Source organism: Malus sylvestris, chromosome 10 (genome assembly GCF_916048215.2).
Source record: "Malus sylvestris chromosome 10, drMalSylv7.2, whole genome shotgun sequence".
Classification (NCBI taxonomy): Eukaryota; Viridiplantae; Streptophyta; class Magnoliopsida; order Rosales; family Rosaceae; genus Malus; species Malus sylvestris.
In genome coordinates, this window is record NC_062269.1 from 35898804 (window position 1) to 35921229 (window position 22426).

Below are 22426 nucleotides of genomic sequence, written 5' to 3' on the forward strand. Positions count from 1 at the left end.
TACGCGTTCCTTGTGCAAGAAGGCGAGTTCAACTTTACCAGCACGAGTTTTCAAGAACTAAACGAAACAACCAAGCTTCCGGCAATTATTGATTGGGTAATTGGGAATGAGTCATGTGATATTGCAGCTAAAAACGAGAGCACTTTTGCATGCAAGGCAAATAGCTACTGCCATAATCGGTCTTCAGGCTACATATGCCGGTGCTGGTCAGGTTACGAAGGGAACCCATACCTCCCAGGTGGTTGCCAAGGTAAATAAATCTAGACAGCATTTGACCATTTGATTATTATCATAAAAAAAAATTGCGTTCATCAATATGTATACGTGTATGTATGTATGTAATGTAATGTATGTATGTATGGTTAAACAAATAAATTTCCAATTTGCTCGACTTTTTTGCATATATAATGTAATAGAAGCAGGAGTTAAATCCCTTAAATAGTGCTAGGAACCTCAATCAAAATATTTAAATAAACAAGGTTTTAATATAACAATTAGGTTGACTAGAGATCAAAATCAAAATGAACCTTATCATTAAAATAACATGTAAGCTTAGCTGACGATGCCAAAGTAGCCACCAATTAGCCACGGATTATCAAATCTGAGGGTTCATGAACTGTTTCCTTCAGCATTTTTTTAGTAGCAAGTTGTTAACAAAAAGTCTCAAAAGTGGGATTTAATTTTTACCTGTTGTTCATGGATTTAATTCATTCTTTTTCTGTTCAGATATTGATGAGTGCAAGGCTCCAAACCCCTGCAGTATGGGAACCTGCATAAATACACCGGGAAATTATACTTGCAAATGTCCGAAAGGGTATAAAAATGACGATCCGGATAAAATAAGATGCATCAAGGCCAACGGTCGAGCAAAGCTCAGTCTCCTGCTTATTATCTCACTAGGTATGCATATGTTAGTTTTATTTTACTTTTTCTTTAGGCGCGTGTTTTTGCATATACAATGGTTATTGGGTGAAGGGAAAAGTTGAACTCGGGTCTTGTGTGCGAACTTAGTTACAAATCTCTTGCTTAGATTGTTAGTTTATTACTAGAATCAGTGTCAATTTCTCCATGTTATAGCAATACCTCATAACAAATCGTCGGCAAACAAAATCAGTTTTTAAGTTTTTTGAATTAAAAAGGCCAAAACACATTTTCAGAGAGTCCATTAGCCAGACAAAATCATAATAGCCAACCGCAGACAAATCCAGAAAAACATAGAAACAAATAGAATCATTTAAATTTTGTATGCTGTTAGTTTCTCAAGTAACCTATACATATTCATTCAAATTATGCATGTATTGGGGCGCTTTAAGCAGAATGGTAGTGTAGTATTCAAAATTTATTTTCAAATGATCACAAATGAATCTCCCACTATTCTACTTAAAACACCATTATTCTACTCAAAACTTAGTGAAAATTGCATTGTTTTTATAAAAACATTGAAAAACATATGAACTCATGCCCAACTTTGATTAATCCATAATTAATAGCTGACCATCTCAATACTAAGAGTTGATAAGAGAACATTGGAAAACATATGAACACGCCCACCTATTATCATATCTGACATTGCAGTTGATTAATCTCACATAAATCCACATCAAAAGAACCCAGAAATTTAATGAAGAATTTTCCAAAACCCACAATTTAAACTAAAACCCACAAATTTAAACGAAAACTCTATAAAATCATGAAAAATTTAATAAAATCCAAAGTATATTAATCACAAATCCGATCATACAAATCTTCACATCCAATAAGTCTAGAAGGTACCTAGCTTCCTTGCAAAATCGTATCTCTACAGGCTAAGGCTCAAATTTCCTTGCAGCTGCCTTGATTCGATAAGTCCTGATTCAAGCAGTCACATATATATATATTTAAGTTGATGCGTTCAACGGGCATATACACTTATCAGAAATTATGATACCGATTGAACACTTTAGAGTAATGTCCGCGATTTAACAATGAGCATGAAAATGACTAACCGGGTAACACAAACTGCTCAAATTTGGGGGGCTTGAATTTGAAGAACCCAGATGGAATTTACACACAATCTGAAAAGAATGAAAGCAACTGTATTATAGGAAGAGTTGTTACAATCAAGAAAATATAAGATATTGCGTCGTTGCACTATATGATCTCGGGATCCAAACAAAAAATAAGTAAACAGAGAGAAAACTATTGGAAAGCAATTACCTTTCAGAATCTTCTCAGTTCTCTTCTAAAGCGAGGAGACAGAAGTTTTCTAAAACAATCAAAACCTTGCTTTGTGTTAACTAATGAATGGTCTGAATTGTGAAAAAAAAAATCGAATTCAAATCCTCCTTCAGCAACCTAATAATTAAGCCTATAAAAATTTAAAAACTCTAATATGAAAAGAATAATAAAACAATGTGTATTCAAATTACAGGAAATAAATCAAAATATAAACCATCAGAAACAAAGCTTCGATCCATTCAAACTCCATATTAAATTTTGTTATCAAATATAAGAAACTATCATGAATCCCTGCACTTCATTATATAAAAACCCATCATAAGAAACGCTGCTATTTTGTCAACCGTGGACTGGAAGCATACAAAATCATACACCCACAATCAAAATCAGAACACACGAACAAAACCCAAAAAAAAAAAAAATGTTCAACAAAAGATTCAATACGAAAAACAAAAATTATATACCTTGATCACAAAGGGCTTGCACACAAAAACCCCAATATTTGAAGACCAACGTTTCCTGACAGCAAAAATCAAACCAGATCTGACAGCCACACGCAAATCACCAAAAAAATTTAAATCAGGAACACTAAAAAAGCCGCAAAACTCACCAGAAAACGTTAGGTTATGTGGGTTAAAAACGGATTCCAATCGAATTCAAAAAGGCACGAAAAACTCACCAGGAAACCCTAGCTTTTTTGGGTAAAAATGTTCCTTCAAATCAACCTGAAAAACTGAAGAAGCATTCTTGAGTTCAATAAAAATCGAAATTTAAGCAAGCTTTCTGACCTGAAAACGTTGGATTAGATCAGCCCAGAACAAATTCTAATCGGATTAAAAATGGGTAGAAGCTTCTAACCCCTTATTGATTTTCAAGAAAACAACTTTGATAACCAATTCGCGAACAACAAAACAAGAGGCTGAATAATTTGAACAACCAAAAAGATGAAGCGGTACGGGTAGAGAAAACAAATCGGAGACGGAAGGAAGGAACTCCATGTATGCGCTAGAGGAAAGTGAAAAGCTAAAAGAAAGGTCCAGAACGACTAAAGCCAAACCGTGCACCGATGACGGACAGGTGGAATAAAAGGGCATAACCGTCATAAAACGCTGACAGAAAAAATTTGGAGGGTATTTTCCGCTGTTTATATGATCAGGTTAAGTCACGTCAACATTTTATATTAATTTTTTAATAGAGATAATAAGATAAAAAATAATAATAATATAAAATATTGACATGATTTAATCGTAACCACGTAAATAAGAGAGGATAGAAGTGTATGGGAAGTGGAAGAGTAGAAAATCCATCTCCTTTTTGCCACTCCACTGTTAGTGAACAGTAACCGAGAGTTTGGGTTATAGGGAGGAGGATTCTCTCTCTCCCCCCTTTCCTCCCCTCTTATTTGAACTGTCACGGTTAAGCCACGTTAACATCTTATATTAACTAATCTCTCTCCCCTTCCCTTCCCTCCTATTTGAATGATCACGGTTAAACCACGCCAACATCTTATATTGATTTTTTTTATAGATATAATAAGACAAAAAACAATGTGTAAGAGGAGGAGAGGGAAGAGGATGAGAATAGAAGAGGAGAGAGTCCTAATCCAGATTTTAGTATAGAAATAATTTACATATGTCACATCATACAGTCCTAGTCTAAAATTCTAAACTTGCTAATTTTCCTTTGAACAATTGCACTCAAATTTTACCCACTTTTAGAACCAAAACTTTCAAACATATATCAGAAATGCTCTTTGGAAGACAGGTTTTCAAATCAATATTATCAAGAATGTAACAATCGAAATTGGTACGTACACTTTGTTATTGACATGATATTAAAACTGATATCGGCACATTGTCAATAACATATATATGAAGAGTTTGTCTTGCCCAAAGAATGATTAATACTTACATATATGTGGCTTAGAAAGATCCATGCATGTACAGAATGATTAAATATTCTCATCGTGTAGCATATGTCATTTTTTGTTACAAATTATCACTTTGCTCTAAAACAAGAAAAGTACTCACCAGACGACAAAGACAAGATTAATACATTGATAATTTGCTATGTATAATTTTTAACATCTTATATTGATTTTTTTTATAAATATAATAAGACAAAAAACAATGTGTAAGAGGAGGAGAGGGAAGAGGATGAGAATAGGAGAGGAGAGAATCCTAATCCAGATTTTAGTATAGAAATAATTTACATATGTCACATCATACAGTCCTAGTCTAAAATTCTAAACTTGCTATTTTTCCTTTGAACAATTGCACTCAAATTTTACCCACTTTCAGAACCAAAACTTTCAAACATATATCAGAAATGCTCTTTGGAAGACAAGTTTTCAAATCAATATTATCAAGAATGTAACAATCGAAATTGGTACGTACACTTTGTTATTGACATGATATTAAAACTGATATCGGCACATTGTCAATAACATATATATGAAGAGTTTGTCTTGCCCAAAGAATGATTAATACTTACATATATGTGGCTTAGAAAGATCCATGCATGTACAGAATGATTAAATATTCTCATTGTGTAGCATATGTCATTTTTTGTTACAAATTATCACCTTGCTCTAAAACAAGAAAAGTACTCACCAAACGACAAAAACAAGATTAATACATTGATGATTTGCTATGTATAATTTCTTGTAATTCATGTAATCATCTTTGCAGGTGCCAGCGGAGGCTTCTTGCTTTTACTAAGTGGATCTTGGATATATTGGGGAATGCAGAGAAGAAAGTTCCTCAAACTCAAAGAAAAATACTTTAAAGAAAATGGTGGCTTATTGTTACAACAAAAAATCGCTAGTCAAGGAGGCTCTGTGGAGACAACAAAAATTTTCACGGCAGAAGAACTTGAGAAGGCAACAAACAATTACCATGAAAGTGGAATCCTTGGTGAAGGAGGCTATGGAATAGTTTACAAAGGAATATTAGCAGCAGATAACAATAAAGTGGTTGCCATAAAAAAGTCTAAAATTTGTGTCCTAACGCAGAAGGAGCAGTTTGTCAACGAGTTGCTTGTTCTTTCTCAAATCAACCATAGAAATGTGGTGAGGTTATTGGGTTGTTGTTTGGAGTTAGAAGTTCCTCTACTAGTTTACGAGTTTGTCGCTCACGGCACTCTCTTTGAGCACATACATGGCAAAAAAAGGAAAGGATCATCATTTTCATTGGAATTACGACTCAAGATAGCAGCTGAAACTGCTGGAGCACTAGCATACTTACACTCCTCAGCTATGATGCAAATCATACATCGAGATGTGAAAGCGACAAATATACTGTTAGATGAAAATTACACGGCAAAAGTGTCAGACTTTGGAGCTTCACGATTGATTCCTCTTGATCAAGCCCAACTTGCAACTTTAGTGCAAGGAACAGTCGGATACTTAGACCCTGAATACTTCCTCACGAGTCAACTAACAGATAAGAGTGACGTCTATAGCTTTGGAGTTGTCCTTATGGAGCTACTAACAAGTAAACTGGCACTTGATTCTGACAGGCCTGGGGCAGATAGAAGCCTAGCAAGGTTCTTTGTTTGTTTAATGGAGGAGGATCGCCTGAATGAAATTCTCGACGATGACATGCTCAACGAGAGAAACATCGAGACACTAAAAACAGTGGCCAATCTGGCAAAAAGATGTGTAATGGTAAAAGGGGAGGACAGGCCAACAATGAAAGAAGTTGCCATGGAGCTGGAAGGGATGAGAATTACAAAAAAGCATCCATGGGGAAAAGCTGAAATTTGTTCAAAAGAGACTGAGTGCTTACTTGGGCCAGGTAACTCAAATGCTTATCATGTGGATGTTAGAGCTGATTGTGGTCCTAGTACTGGTACAACTATTGGGTATGACAGCATGCAGATCCAGTTTACTCAATATGATGATGGACGATAATTCATTGCATGAAATAATCAACTCAACAATGTTTATCATTCTAGCCATAGTGAAGGATGTACCAACATCAAGTAGAAGCCGCTGCCAGTTGGAAATAACTCAACATCTATATACAACGTTCTAAAGTTTAAGTATGTTTTATCACAGTCGTCAGTGTGATCACATTTGCCATAGCGGATGTGCTTCCTCTATACACTCGAGTTTGAATTTTTCTTTTGCTGTAGTTTAGATTTAGTTGAAAGTAAAGTATCGCTTGTATAAAGTAAAATCTCTTTTTCATCGTTTTGAAAACGTTTTTATTTAGGGTATGTATCAGAGCATTAGGTGGTGGAGATCCCAACCTTGCATGTAAGAAGTGGCCCAACACCACAAACTATAGCTAATTTCTTCTTCAAAATAAGTATGAGTTTGGAAGATCCTGAGTTATGTGTAATAGCCTCCCCTATTTAATTAGTGTGTATGATTATTAATTGTTAATATGTTAGTGAGAAATATTTCATAAATAAGGTTGTAGAAAGAAAAAAAATCCCCTTATATTATACATATACTAAAACTTAAGCAAAAATCACTGTTCACCAATAGTGAACTGCCGAAAATGTCCTCGGATTCCCTTGTTACTAGCCATTTTTTCCAACTTGGCACAGCAAAAAGACGCATTTGCCCTCATCCGTGTGCTTTTTGGTTCCATCCTCTTATACACGTGTTGCTCACCGTTCCCCTTTTAGGCTACCCACGCGTTGATCATCTTTGAAGGCTCTGCTTCGATTTCTTCTCGACATTTCCTTATGTTTCCACTTCTCTCACTGTGCGGTCTTTGCTCCTCTTTTATTCTTCCTCTAACTTTCATTGTGTGCTGAAAGAACCATAATTTTTCATTTTCCCCTTATCATTCCTCTGGGTAATTTTCCAGCACGCTTTTCCATTTGCTTCCCACACTAATCTCACCCTAAAACCAACAAATCCCAAAAACCCTGAAGCCCTCCAACAAATTGAAAAAACACCATATTTGCCGAAAATTTTGAATTTTTCTAGGGAATTCTCTCGCCTAATCCTGAGATTTTCTTGGTGGGTTTTCGTTCTTAGGTCCCGTATGTAAAAGGGTTTTGGCTTTGGTAGCAGATGAAGATCGGTGACAGTGATCAGAGTTTGTCGCTGTGTGGGTGAACCCAGTGGCTGGTTTTCAATTCTGGTGATTTCTATGGTTTTGTGTTGCGTAACATTTGGGGATTTGGTTTGAGTTTGTGGGTATGCACTATTCAGGTTAGATTTAGTTCCCTTTATTTTCTTAAATTTGTTTCACAGCATGATTTTTTATCCTTTACTGAATAGGTCTTAAGAATGTTGGAATTTTTAGGGCTCGTTTGGTATCGTACCCAAAAACTTTGATTGTTCCTAAAAATAATTTTCAAATAACATCACTTAAAAACAATTTTCTTTTAAATCTCAAAATTTCAAAAATTTGTTTGGTTGAGTTTTTAAAAATAAATTTTTTAGTTTGAATTCAAACTACTTTGAGCAAAAATTGAAGGAGAGAGACAATTGGGAAAGAGGAGAGAGGAAATAGTTGGCGAGGAGGTGAGGGAGAGAGCAAAAAATTACGGTGAGAAGATGAGGAGTGAGAAGAAAGAGAGGGTGATGAGACAAAGGCTGAGGAGAGAGAGAAGACATGTGTGATGTGAGGAGAGAAGAGAAAAAAAGAAAGAATTAGGAGAGAGGGGGAAAAAAAGATGTTGAGAAGAAAGCGGAAAAAACTCTAAAAATTCACTTGGGTGTATTCAATTGAGAATTTGAAAGACTTTAATGAATTTATAAATTTATGGATTTTTATGGAGTTTAATTGATTTGTAGAGATTTCATATAAAATTTTGATTCAATTCCCTCGAAATCTCATGAGAAGAGGTGAGATTTGTGGATGCTTAAAATACACTACGAAATCTCTCAAATTCCCTCTAATTCCTCAACTTTCTCAAATTCTTTAAAATTAATTTTTAATTTAATACACTTGGAATGTTATAAACTTCTTTAAAATCCTAATTGAATACAGCCGAATTTCCAATGATTTTAATAAAATATCTTAAAATTATAATTGACTACACCTTGAATTTCAGATAATCACTTAAAATCTTGATTGAATACCCCTAGATTCATTAAAAGAATTAAAATCCCTCAAAATCCCAATTGAATACACCCCATGTGTTTTTAAGAAATTGATATGTTTTTAAGTTAGTTTTGAATCCAATTTAATAAAAAAAAAAGTCGTACCAAACAAGAATTCAACGCTTAAAACTCATAAAGTGTTTTTCAGTTAAAAAAGTTGAACTCAAGTAGAATACCAAACAAGCCCTTAATTGTTTTGATTTCTTTTGAATTTGGCTTTTATTTTATTTTCAAGCTTTGAGCCTTTGAAATTGTTTCTAATTTCTCCATTAGTAAACTAAGGATGGAATTTATTCTTTCTTAACATTATTTGACTGCAGATTCTAGGTTCCAACCCCTAGTTACGCAACATACTCGATTCCAATTCTTAGTAAGGGAGATGATGCAAAACCCATAATTTCTTCGTCAGTTGGCTTCTCCCGAGACTATGCTGGTATATTTATTCAGGATGCCTAAGGTTTTGAGTTTTGATGTTTGTGTTTGACTAATTGAGCATTGATATAGCCGTCATATATGACACCGCTAAGATTCTCAATTCTTAGTCATTCATATTTATATTTTGATTTGTGGTCTTTTGACCTCTCTACTGCCTTACCAAGCACAACTCGACAATCCCCAGCATTAGCAACTACCAGGGTCCTGCAAAAGTTACAAAGTATGTATGACTAAGACATGAAACCTAATTAAGATTCACAAATTCTAAATACTTTGTATTTAGAAAGCAATTCCAGGCAAACTCAATGCTCATCATTCATTTTCTGTCTCTTTCATAATTTAACTTTTGCTTCTTATTGCCTTTGTTTTTTCTTTTCTATCTTACCGATGCTCTTAACTTTGCAGCAATCACTTCTGTCTCAACTTGGTCGGCAACAGTAACAGTCAGCCCAGTAAAAAGTGACATAATTTTTTCTTTGATATGTCTGATAGAAATAGCCTGAATTATTTCTCCCTTAGATCCCTGCGGAATCCATATTGATCACTATGGATTAATTATGCAACTCGATTGAAGTTTGAAGGTAATTTCATAATGTTAAAAGCCTTTAAATGGATGATAAAATATTGTTAAACCCCTCAAACTTTATTCGAGCTCTACTTTCAATTTAATTTCATATCAGTGAGAGAATATAATTTTACTTGAAAGCTTGGAAAAAACTAATAATTTTTGGTAAAATGTCTTTACGTCATAGACAAGCAAACATTATCAAAACTATGTGTTTGAGTTGCAAAGATATGTGTGCAAAAGGATAGGTGACCTCTGTATTCTATATTTCTAACATTTTTTTTTTCCAAAATCCATGATGAGCAATTTATGTTTCTCTTTCTTTAACATTTTTTCCTTCAGTTTTGCTGGCTTAATAATTTGACTGACACCTACTTTTCAGAATTAGAATAGAATATGGTTATAATTTTATGCAATTGTGGGGTAATTGGCAAACCTTGAGTCCCTTTTATGCGTGTTTGAAGGAACAAGCAGAGTTTGTAAACCCCTACCTTGCTCATACATGTTTTACTCTTTTATTGTCTGTCTAATTTATTTTCCTGTTTTGGTTTAGGCTTTTAGTTTTGTTAATCTGGTAAGAATTACGTTTTGTCTGATAGCTTGGATTTAGAATTTGATTATAATTTCTTCTTTTTCAACATAATGGTTAATCCGGATAAGGATGTAATTTGGATGCAGGTGAGGTGGGGGAGACTTTTTCTCAAAGAACCTCTTGGTGGAGTCCCCGGAGGAAAGAATAGTAACTATTCAATGACTTGGAGCGGAGAGCCCAATTTCATTACAATTTCTTCTTTTCAACTTAATGGTTATCGAATTAATTGTTTTTCCTCTAAGGGTACCAAAAGCAGGCTGAACTCAGCACTCATACCTTTCCATTGTTTCTTCCAAATTCCCCAAGCAATACCAATGTTATTCCTTTTTTTCAAATTATAAATTTTCTATATGCAATTCGATTTATTTTTATTTTTATTTTTGCTCGGAATTCATAAGTGCAACGTTTTCAATTTGTCAAAAAGGCAGAATAATATTTCCATTTAGTTTAATGTCATTTTAACTTGGTGTTGGTTTACACATAATTTTCAGCATTTTCCACATAGGTTATGATTTTAATTTTGTTGAAACCTATAGATTGTTAAACTAATGACAAGCTATTACTATATATTGTTCATATCAAGGAGGAATACATTTTTAGATTACCCTGAAATATAGCTAGGAAAACATCTTTTCTTTCTTATTACGGCAAACATTTATGCCCTACATTGTTGACTTTCTTTAATGCTTGCTCTGGACTCTACAGGTTCTTTTTAAGTTTATTTGGTTGCTGGAAAAAAAAACTGAGAAATGAAGGGCTTCAGATTTTGATTATTTGTGCCTCAAATTTGGTACTGGTTTCTTTCCCCTATATAATTTTGATTGGTAATTGTAGATTTTCATCATAAATTATTGTATTCTCTTGCAATGTTGTTCATTTTTTACACTTATTTACTCAATTTCAGTTAAAGAAAAAGAGGAGCAAGAATTTGCCCAGTACTTCTCTGTTTCATCAGTAATATCCACAAACCCAATTCTCAAGTTTTAGGGTTTTTTTTTTACATCAATTAATTTTGCCCATAATGTTAGAGCATGATATTTTAGGGAATTTTTTGCTCACAATTTTTTTGGGTGAAATAAATAGATATGGGTCTTCAATAAGTTATTTTTATGTATTGTAGTTTTATTATTTCAGAACTAAATGACATCTTGCTGCTTTTGGTAGGTTTTGTGCAAGCTTACCTGCATTGCATACTTTGTTTACAAACAATGTTTGGTTTAATTGGGTGATAATATATTTGGTAAATCATTTCAGAATTAGTGTCTCCAACCTCCATAAGTTTACAATATTACTATTGTAAAGCTTAATTTCGGATTGCATGTATTTTTTTTTCGTCGAACGGATTGCATGTGGGAAAAGGCGTGGAATGAAGTTTTAGGATTCATACTGACACACCCCGTCCCGAAGGAGGGCATGTTGGCCGTCACGTGAGAGTGACGTAACCATTTGCACAGTACGGAAGCTTTAATTATACAACTTCAAAGTTAATACACCCGAAGGTGCGTCCTAATTTGGTCCATTCTGTCATAACCCCGCTGAATTCCTCGTAGCCACCACACCTCAGCTATTCTTTAACCTGGAGGGGCGCAAAACCAAAATTGAGTGGGTCAGTAAAACAAATCCTTTCAAATCCAACTTTTCTTTAAAACATTGTAACCCCTCTCCGTAAAACTTGTATACTTTCCCAGAAATGTAAAATATAAATATATATATATATTCTCAAAACTTCATTCTTACTATCTCAACATTTTTCTTTATCAATCATGCCATGCCATGTCTAATTCAACAGTTAAGTATGGATGCATCAACAATAATCATATCAGGTGCAAGAAAGTAATCAACCGGAGGCCCTCTACTAATGGCCCTGTACGGTTGAACCTAGAGCTCAAAATCTATCACTCTCACTCTGCCGGAGTCACCTCTGTGACCTGTCCGACCTTCTGCACACAAGTTACGCTCTAGTGCTTTCTCATCAATCATCTGTGCACATAATCTAAGGTCACCCACCAGTCGAAATCTCACTAACACTCTTCGACTGGCCCGTCACACCCACTCCGCGTGGGCTATGCGACCAGCATCTACTTGGATCCAAGGCGAGCGTGCGATGCGGTGAATACTATAAGCACTAAACCATGGTGCAGGATTTGAGCTCAATATACATCAACATCATCATAACAGTAATTAAATACTCACCTGATACTCACCTGTGCGTCCGCCGCACCATTCATTCATATGCATCATATATCAATTCATATCATTTCATGCATGGCAATTCGATTCACATTTCTATATACTTTTCATATACTTTTATGCATGGCATCTTAATTCACATTTCAATATACTTTTCATTAAATTTTGATTTCTGGGGAAACGTCAAGTATATATATATACGGAAAACAAAACTGCCCACTCACCTGGAGTTCGCCCTACAACTCCCTAGCACAATACGCCAAGGCGTCATGACGATCGGCGCCTAAAACAATAATCAATTCCAACCTCAGAATTTATAGCGATAAAATATATAACTTATATAAAATACGTCACTACGTAGTTCGATCCGGAAGATCCACCACTCAGATTTTAAATCCATAACTTCCAGAGGTCCACAATATACCTCTAGGACAACTTCCTAAAATTTCATCACCATCCAACGGTCGGATCTCCGTCAATTTCCAAAACTAAGTGACGGTTAACATTCTATATTATGGACTTACAACTCCAATTTCGGAAGATCCGCAAATCGGATTCCCAATCTGTAAGTTCCTATAATCCTCAAATATTACGTATTACAACGTATCAAAGTTTGGTGACGATCCAACGGTCGGATCGTCAATTCATATTTTCACCTAAAGCGAAAACTATAAAACGTTATTCGAACACCTAACCAACAATCCTTAATAACTTTCTCATACGGTGCTTAATTTGGGTATATGAATATACCACGGTGATCTACTCGACGTCACGGACGTCGAAATATTTTTAAAATAATTTTTTAATGTAGAACGCGCCCCCACGCGCCAAGGAAGGCACGGACCTACGCGCCCCCACGCGCACCTTCTTCTTCCTTGGGTCGCCGGACTGGTTTTTCCGGCGGCCGTTTTTCAAATTGCCATAACTTTGTCATTTCTCAACGAAATCAAGTGATTAAAAAACGAAAGTTGTATCCCTTGAAGAGACAAAGAGAATGGTACCTTGAACAACACCTAGTTCGCCGTGTTTTGGCCGGAAACTGCCTCGAAAGCCTCGGAGGTCGCCGGAAACTGAGTATTTTTCAAATGAGTATAACTTATTCAATACTCAACTAAATTGAGTGAAACAAAAAGGAAAGTTGTATTAATTGACGAGACGAAGAGATTGATACCTACCTCGACTCCTAACTCGCAGGGTATTCGCCGGAAAAAACCTCGAAAGCTCCGGCCAAACTTTGAACTTGTCGATCTCCGTGTTCTTACGTCCAAAAACTTCCAACGAAGCATTCCGAGCTTCCTTGGGACCTCACTAAGCTCGCTGTGATCTTTTTTTAGCCTAAATCGTAACCATTTAAAAGATCATGAACAGTACATAAACACGGGACCTTAAAAACTAGGGTTTCCCGAAGTAGAACTTACCTGAAATGGATACCATCGTGCTCGTAAAGTCTTCAGGGTTCCAATGGTGGTCTTAACTCCGTCGTTGGTAGAAGTTTAGGGTGGTTTTGGAGCTTGTTCGTGTGAGTTCGAAGGAGAGGGAGAGAGAACTGAGAGTTTCGTGAGGGAGGAGAGAGAGAGAGACAATGTTACGGGTTATGGGGATGGTTTTGAGGTGTGGGGATCCCACGTGTCCAACCCAATCCCAATTTCATAAATTCCAACATAAAAAACCAAACTTAAGCCTAGTTTAAGTTCCTAAAACCAAATAACTTAGGAACTTTAAGTAAAACCAATTGTTAAATTTTCGCCCCTTAGTTCCGTTTAAGGGCATTTTCGTCTTTTCACGTCCTCGGAATTAAAATTCCGGGACGGGTTGTGACACATACTGTTGACCACACTTAGTGGGAAAATGCTTTGTTGTTATTGTTGTCAAACGGATTGCATGTTTGAAAGTTTAGTCTTTTGTTTAGAATTTGAATTGCGTGTCTCAAAATTTATAGTATTTTCTTTAATTGCCAGCTTAGAGCACAAAGGAAGAGGTAGCAGGCATCGATCAAATTCAAGTTCAAATATGAGTTCATACCTGATTTCAAATCCTATATTTGAGCCCTTTGTTTCTTCGGTAATCAGGTAAAGCTCAAATATTTCGTACATGTCTTAATTTTGGATTAGTCTCTATATCTACGCACATACATGAAACAAATATTCATTGGTCCTTTACAATGACGATCCAACGGTTATCAATTAGTGTAGTTCATCATCTAATTTTTGGCATATATAATCCATGCATATTAAATGACTTCGGTGTTTGTGACCTTTTACCCAAATTTTATATATTTTCTCCTTTCAAATTTGTGTTTTTTGCTTTTTTTAGAAGATTAATTTTTGTATAAAATATAAATTTTAGAAACATTCTACCCATAGTTTAGTTTCTTTCACGACTTTTGTAGTGTTAGTTCTGCATCATTTCAATTTGGCTTTGATTGGATAAATAATAGCATTGTTTAGCTAATTTGCAAATTTCCTCATATTTATAAGTTCTTTGTAAGCAGTATTCTGGTGCCTTTTATTCAAGGTTTTGAAGACACTGAGGACTTCACCGTGAAAAAGAAATTGAAGACTTAGGTTGTAAATATATTTTTACATGTATGTAAAAATATATCTAAAACTATCTACATAGTTTATACAATTTTTAAACCCTCGCAACATCACGCGGGCAGCGTTTCTAGTCAACTACTAAATTCAGTGAAATAATAGGTTAGTGTAATAACAGTTGAGTGCAGAAGTGATTTTTTTTCTTCCTTTGAACGGCTTTTTAAGTGTTTTTTTTATCATCTGATACCAAAGTAAGTAAATGGTGGCTTCTTGTTTCAACAACGACTAGCGAGTCAACGAGGAGGGATCGACGGAGACAACAACAATCTTTACAGCAGAAGAACTTGAGAAGGCCAGACTGCCACCATGAGAGCAGAAGAACTTAATGAAGTGGTTGCCATAAAAAAAGTCGAAAATTGGAGCTTCAACCCAAATGAGCAGTTTATCAATGAAGTTATCGTTCTTTCTCACAGCCATAGAAATATGGTGAAGCTATTGGGTTGCTGTTTAGAGACACCGGTGCCATTACCAGTTTACGAGTTCATCACCAGGGCAACTCTTTTTTATCATCTGCAGCCTCTTCATAATTCTCCTCAACATTCTTGCCCACATTATCAAGACCACCCTCAAATATTCCTCTCATGACCCTCAACAAGGGCCAATCTCCTCCGCAGATGATTGGCGTTGGTGGTAACAAAAGAGACGGAGATTTCACCTTGGGTAAAACAGGAGCATTATCTCCCAGTTCAGCCACCAAACGTTCGGCAATATCATGGAGCCATGAATTACAGCTGTGCTATAAGCAAGAGGTAAATGACCTGCATTCTCCAAGATCTTAACACGCTCTCTGATGTCACCCAAATACAAAGCATTGTGGAACTGGCCCATCACATCATTCTTGACTTGAGCAATTTTCAACAATTTGGACAACTTATCCAAGTTTCCAGTCACAAGATATAAGAATGATAGCCTCTCAAAATTCTTTGTCCTCTGATATGCATATTCTACAATGCTTGCATTACCCTGGCGAAGGGCCTCCACTCCCAATCGATACCAGTGATCTTTCTCATCAATTTCCTTGGCAGAAGCAACAGCAATCTGGATGTTTGCGCTCCCTAGTGCCAAGTTGAAGCGAGTCCTCTCATCCTTCACAAAATGAAGGGCAACCTCCTCAGGGAAACCTTTCTGCTGTAGCTATGCAATCATGGCCTGGCCACAGAGCTCAGAACTCCTTATCATGCTCATAACCTGGTCATACCTCTTCTTCAGTAAGGATAACTTGAAAACATATTCTGTTGCATCAACAACAATGGCACAGTTCTTCCCATCTCGATCCAAGCAATGTATGGTGTTTCCATACACTTTTGTTATATATACGGGAACGTCGAGGATCCTGATGATTCTACTATCCCCATTAGGAAGGCAGTATTTGATGTGGTTCAAGGTTGTATATATGAAGACGCCATTGTCATCCCTAGCTCCCCAACAATAATTCTCTGCTGCAGGTAAAAAATAAGAGGTATTCATCAATTTCCCCCTTGAACTTGTGACTATTGGCCAATTTCCCTCATCAACTTTAATTTTGGCCAATTTCCCCCCTCAACTCTCATAATTAGTCAATTTCCCCCCTCAACTTTAATTTGGCCAATTTCCCCCCTCAACTATCATAATTAGTCAATTTGCACCCTACTATTAATTTTTTAATTTGATCATAATTAAACAAGTGTGTGTAAGAAACTAAATAAGATGTATGTTAATCATTTTCCTATATCTTTATCCTATTACAAATAGATTAAAATTTAGAATTTTACAATTTATCATAGATAGTATTATTAGTCATAATAAATCAGTATGAAGTAATTTTATTTTATTTTTTACTATACAAAATTGATAACGAAAAGGATTGATGTGTACATTTTTGTATGTGAATACAATTTTCTTTATAAAAGTGAAAGCTAAGTTCAAGTAAATTGCAGAGAATCGAGCTTTAGTGCAAAAATGACTAGTCAATTCATAATTTTTTACTCATTATTAAGAATAACCTATTTTATTGAAATAGGTCTGATCCATGAGTTTATGATTATTATGTCTTTTTGTTATTATTTCTTCTTTTACATGCTTTAAACCCGATTCATAACTTTTTCTTATAATCAACCCATATCACATACTAATTGTATTAATGTTTTTGTACATTTTACCCTATATTATGCAAGTGAGTTTATGTTAATTTTAGCACTTTGTTGGAAGTTATTAGAAAGATTGAAAAAAAAAAAAAATAGATGGAAAATAAAAAAAAAAATTAACAATTGGGTGCAAATTGACTAATTATGAGAGTTGAGGGGGGAAATTGGCCAAATTAAAGTTGAGGGGGAAAATTGACTAATTATGAGAGTTGAGGGGGGAAATTGGCCAAAATTAAAGTTGAGGGGGGAAATTGGCCAATAGTCACAAGTTCAGGGGGGAAATTGATGAATACCTCCAAAAATAATGACTCTGTCCTCTGCCCTGCAGAGCAAGTTTCCAGTTCCAGCATAAAATATTGGAATAAATTGTAGCTATGGTCCCTGAACTTTAATCAAATTGGAGCAATGGTCCCTCAACTAAAAATCCATTACCATTGGTCCTTCAACTTATCAAAACGTGCAGCTATGGTCCCTCAACTAAAAATTCATTACATTTGGTCCCTCAACTTTAATTCAACTGGAGAAGTGGTCCCTTAACTTTAACCCAATTGTAGCAATGGTCCTTCCAACATAACTCGTTTTGACAAAATTTTTTACGTAGTTGATGAAAAGGACCATAATTACACACTTTGATGAGTTGAGGGATCCTAATTATATAAATGGTTATTCCAACATAACATATTTTGACAAAATTTTGAAGAAATTGATGAAAAGGACTATAGCTACACATTTTGATAAGTTGAGGGACTAATGGTAATGGATTTTTAGTTGAGGGACCATTGCTCCAATTTGATTAAAGTTCAGGGACCATTGCTACAATTTACTCAAAAAATATTGCGTCAGCAACAATAGGTAGGGCAATCTTCTTGACAATCTCATTTTTCAGATTTTTAGCTATAACTTGGTTGGTGCTCTTTTCAAGCACTGCAAACCTATTTCAAGCCACGAACACAGCTGGGCCTCCGATTCCTCTTGTTGCCTCCTGCGCAGTATCACCCCTACCAAAGCTATCTTTGGGTATAACGTATAGTTCATAAGACCCCCCTTCCATATCTGAACATATCAAAGCAGCATTTTCTGTAGGGCTGTAAGATAGTGTCTTTGCCCCTTGATTCAAGTTGGAAGAACCACGCCTTCGAATAGGGATAATCTGAGTGCCTCTCTGGGTAGAGAACTCATAGAAGCGGAGAAAACGATCTTTAACATAGTACATTGAATCACCGCTAACAGAAAAGGCAGGACGCTCCCTCTCCAATTTAAAGACAATCATGCCACTATCATGGCCAGCAGCCAAGAGGTTCATTTCAGGATGTGCTGAAAGAATCCAGAATCTATCATGGCCAGCAGCCAAGAGGTTCATTTCTACTTGAATAATTTCCCATCCTGCTTCCACTAAGTGCTTCCCCTAACTATATCAAAAGAACAGGCGGTGGCAATTTTGAAAATAAAATGAAATTCGGCCAAATTCACTGTTCAGGTGAACAGTGCAATTGGATTTCTTACTTTAGACTAAAGTAACGATCTATTAAACTTCTTAAAGTGAGGAGAAATTTTTCATTGTTACATAAACAGGAGGGGTATATCAAGTGTTTTTATGCAAGTAGTGAAAAAATTTATTTTTTAAGTTATTAACTTTTTAATACATATATCACACCATTAATATAGTGACAAGTGATGTATCATCTCGTATTCCGATCACACTAAACAATCTGTCTGAGAACGGTGTAAGTCTGTGTTTTAAGATTAAAAACAATAAGGAAAAGTTAGATCGTAGTACAATGACCTTATCAACCTTCTATACGTTTCTAGAAAACAAGAAAACAATATCTTCAATTTCATTTTTTCAGAAACCAATGAAACGTTAATAAGTTATTGCTCCACCATCTATCTTTTCTTTCCTGTTTTTACTCAAAATACACAGACTATGCAGCCCTCACAAAAGTATTTAAACGACGGAAATTTTATTTGAACTCATATTTTGTATCTCAATATTCAACTTATTTTTTTATACCTATATTGTATTTGATTTATCTATCATTGTCTCTTTACACCCAACGTTATTTCCAAAACAGCCCTTACTTATCAAAACTCAACTCAATCAAACTTCTTTTTATACCCATAGTAATAAAACTCTAACCAGTCCATCATCTCCATGGAGCAAATCCCCTTCTCTCTCTTTAAAAAATCCTTTCATCTCCCATGGTTGTCATTCTGCACCCCATCTACTCCTTTGTAGTCATCAAAACCTCTTCCTCTTCCTTTTCTTCATCATTTGACATCTCTAAATTTCTAGAGCATTAATTAGCTTAATAATTGGTATGTGTTCAATCGATTGGTTCAATTTTTACGTATTGATTCCTTTTTCTTTTCAATTAAATGAGCTTTTGGTTATAGTGTTTAATGAGTTCGGTATGTTTCAATTAAATGAGAATCTTCTAGACTCTATATTCCTGTATGTGGTAGAAAAATGGGCACGTCCATGAACTTTTGGTAGATTAATGAATATTTTTAATCGTTGATATTTATTTTATTTTTTTGTCGAAATATGCATGAAACATACACATTTGTCCATTCATGCCACTTGGTTATAAGCAAAGATCATGCATTTACTAATACTATTCCAAGTCGTGCATAAAACCTACACATTTATCCCTACATCTAACTTACTAATACTATCGATTGACTTAAAAAAAAAAAATCGAAATGTATGTAATGGATAAACACCATCTCAAACTTTAATTGAACTCACATAACATCGATAAATAAAGGCATTATCACAACTTAGGGGTGGTGAGCAATCCCATTAAAATAGAACTTAATATATACATATTAAAAATAGATATTTTGGATGTGATCCCTAATCCTTAACATTATTTGATTAAAACCTTAATAGTATTCAAAGTTTGATCAAGGTCCCTTGACTTTGTACACCTCATTATAGTACTATTAATATTTATATTTTTATAGTTTTGACATTAATTGTTTGATATTTTATGAGATTTATAATCCTATAAATTTAAAATCTCTCATTATAATACTATTAGAAATGGTTACAATAAACAAATTCAAACATTTTGATTGAATAAATGGATAAAAAGTATGTAAAAATAAGAAATAATCAATGGCAAAAGAATGTATTCATAGTGTTAAAAAAATTGGTACATTTTACAAAAAAATTGGTACATATCACATATAACAAAGTGGTACATTAATAAAGAAGAATGGCACATTAGAAATAAATTAGAGTACAGATAAAAGATTAAAAATTATGAATACAAATGAATTTTTAAAAATGTAGGCGCTAAAAGAAATCAATACATGGGTACAAAATAAAACTAAAAAGAAAATACTACAAATTTAAAAAAAAAAAATTGTTGCAAATTAAAAGTGGGTACAAACTAAAAATATAAATATATGATACAAAGTTTAGGCATAAAAACATAAATATACCATATGTAAATTTTCTATCATTGATTAAATATACAATGTCACGTGACGGTATACACATGGGTACAAACACAAATAAAATTTTAAAAAATATGAGCACAAAAGGAAACTTATATATGGGTACAAATTAAAAATGAAAAGAAAATTGGTACAAATTAAAAAATATTTGCAAATTAAAAATAGGTACAACCTAAAAATAAAAATATATGATAAAAATTTAGCCATAAATATAAATATACTAATTGTAACATTTTTAACATTAAAGGAATATATTTAAAAATAAAAATATTTTATTATTCAAATAATTAATGATAATATATGATAAAAATTTAGCCATAAATATAAATATACTAATTGTAACATTTTTAACATTAAAGGAATATATTTAAAAATAATCAATGAAGTAACAAAAAAAAGGATGTGAACCTAATTTTCCCTTAATACTATTTCAAGTCATGCATGAAACATACACATGTCCTTTCATGCCACCTGATTATAAGCAAACATGCATGAAACGTACACATTTGTCCCTTAATGCCACTTGATTATAAGAAAACATCATGCATGCACAAGTTATTTACTAATTAATATTACTACTATTCAGCTATCATGTCCGCTTTTTTTTCTGTTACTTATATGCCGAAGACATTGTAAATAATGTTGATTATTCAAAACGAATCAACAACTAGTTGCACAGGGTCACAGTCAATGATACTCCCAACTTGATAAAGAAAGAAAAACAAGGAAATCAACTTCCAAACTAAAATAAAATGTATATAAATATAGAAAATTGTTGTTAGCACTCCAAAAATCTCATTTGGCACTCCAAATTTTTTATAATTAGAAAGAAAATACACTTGTGCAAAGTGTAGAATGAGATTATTTGAGTGCTAATAACAGTTCCCTAAATATGTCTTAACAAATATTGTACGTAGCATTGACTTAGACTTTCGCGAATAGATTTATAATTTCTAGTATCTAATAAATTTCCAGATTAAAAATATTCATCGATCTACAAAATTTTCTCATAGAGGTACCCATTTTTTTGCCACATATACCAATATAGAGGCTAAAAGACAATACAATATTAAATTCATAAGTGACACACCCCGTCCCGAAGGAGGGCATGCTGGCCGTCACGTGAGAGTGACGTAACCATTTGCACAGTACGGAAGCTTTAATTATACAACTTCAAAGTTAATACACCCGAAGGTGTGTCCTAATTTTGTCCATTCTGTCAGAACACCGCTGAATTCCTCGTAGCCACCACACCTTTGTGATTCCTGAACCTGGAGGGGCGCAAAACCTAAATTGAGTGGGTCAGTAAAACAATTCTTTTCCAAATCCAAACATTTCTCAAAACGTTGAAACCCCTCTCCGTAAAACTTGTATAATTTCCCATAAATGCAAAATACATACACTCATCTCAACTACATTTATTTACTACTCTCAAGGTAATAACATACATAATAAGAAATATATTAACTTTGAAGTTGTATAATTAAAGCTTCCGTACTGTGCAAATGGTTACGTCACTCTCACGTGACGGCCAGCATGCCCTCCTTCGGGACGGGGTGTGTCAATAAGTGGTCAAGATATTTATGAATTTAATCATTAAAATGCATAAGCTCAATTATACATTCAAGTTAGATCAATTCCCGGAATTTTAGTCAACAATAAAACTGCTTACCTATGAGTTCACCTATAAAACGTGCAAAAGCGATATACTTTTTAACCACAGTTCTATGTATTGTGAATTTTTGTCCTCAACTTTTGTGGCATATAGAGGCTAAAAGATACTACGATATTAAATCCATATATGGTCGAAATATTTATCAGTTTAATCATTAAAATGCATAAACTCCATTACACATCCAGTTTAGATCAATTCCCGAATTTTTGCTCCACAATAAAAACTGCTTAGCTATGAGTTCGCCTATAAAACATGCAAAGGCGATATAATTTTTAGCCACAGTTCAATGTAATGTGAATTGTTGTCCGCAACTTTTATATCTAATAAATAACCACAGTTAAAAATATTCATTGATCTAATAAATAAGCTCATACTGATTATTAAGCTAATTAGTGCTCTAGAAATTTAGAGATGTCAAATGATGAAGAAAAGGAAGAGGGAGAGGTTTGGATGACTACGGAGGAGTAGATGGGGGTTCGGAATGACAACCATGGGAGATG

General features: G+C 34.4%; 1 protein-coding gene, 4 long non-coding RNA genes and 2 pseudogenes across 34 annotated transcripts in view; 4 read left to right on the forward strand and 3 right to left on the reverse strand.

Moving 5' to 3' along the window:
• The window catches only part of LOC126587691 (putative wall-associated receptor kinase-like 16), a 112622-nt gene that overhangs the window by 58922 nt on the left and 31274 nt on the right, over positions 1 to 22426 (forward strand). The window lies entirely within an intron of this gene.
• LOC126587722 (uncharacterized) overlaps positions 1 to 22426 on the reverse strand; it is a 35348-nt gene that overhangs the window by 7034 nt on the left and 5888 nt on the right. The window lies entirely within an intron of this gene.
• The window catches only part of LOC126587693 (wall-associated receptor kinase-like 8), a 105263-nt pseudogene that overhangs the window by 1073 nt on the left and 81764 nt on the right, over positions 1 to 22426 (forward strand).
• LOC126587721 (uncharacterized) lies at positions 158 to 3292 on the reverse strand. 20 transcript variants are annotated; one of them, XR_007611184.1, is made up of 6 exons: positions 2897 to 3292; positions 2682 to 2760; positions 2197 to 2334; positions 1986 to 2054; positions 1774 to 1848; positions 376 to 769 (listed from the first exon to the last, which is right to left on the reverse strand). It is a non-coding gene; the product is annotated as an uncharacterized LOC126587721 (long non-coding RNA). The 20 variants fall into 20 exon arrangements; XR_007611179.1 differs by having other exon boundaries at positions 2682 to 2736; positions 2897 to 3291; XR_007611180.1 differs by having other exon boundaries at positions 2197 to 2347; positions 2682 to 2736; positions 2897 to 3291.
• On the forward strand, positions 823 to 6544 carry LOC126587700 (wall-associated receptor kinase 5-like; annotated as a pseudogene).
• LOC126587731 (uncharacterized) lies at positions 8617 to 15530 on the forward strand. 4 transcript variants are annotated; one of them, XR_007611201.1, is made up of 4 exons: positions 8617 to 10669; positions 14028 to 14138; positions 14561 to 14765; positions 14893 to 15530. It is a non-coding gene; the product is annotated as an uncharacterized LOC126587731 (long non-coding RNA). The 4 variants fall into 4 exon arrangements; XR_007611200.1 differs by lacking the exon at positions 14893 to 15530 and having other exon boundaries at positions 14561 to 14793; XR_007611203.1 differs by lacking the exon at positions 14893 to 15530 and having other exon boundaries at positions 14584 to 14793.
• LOC126587727 (uncharacterized) lies at positions 11091 to 13684 on the reverse strand. Of its 2 annotated transcripts, XR_007611195.1 has the most exons (5): positions 13488 to 13684; positions 13245 to 13404; positions 13071 to 13139; positions 12294 to 12352; positions 11091 to 11455 (listed from the first exon to the last, which is right to left on the reverse strand). It is a non-coding gene; the product is annotated as an uncharacterized LOC126587727 (long non-coding RNA). The 2 variants fall into 2 exon arrangements; XR_007611194.1 differs by lacking the exon at positions 11091 to 11455 and having other exon boundaries at positions 11462 to 12352.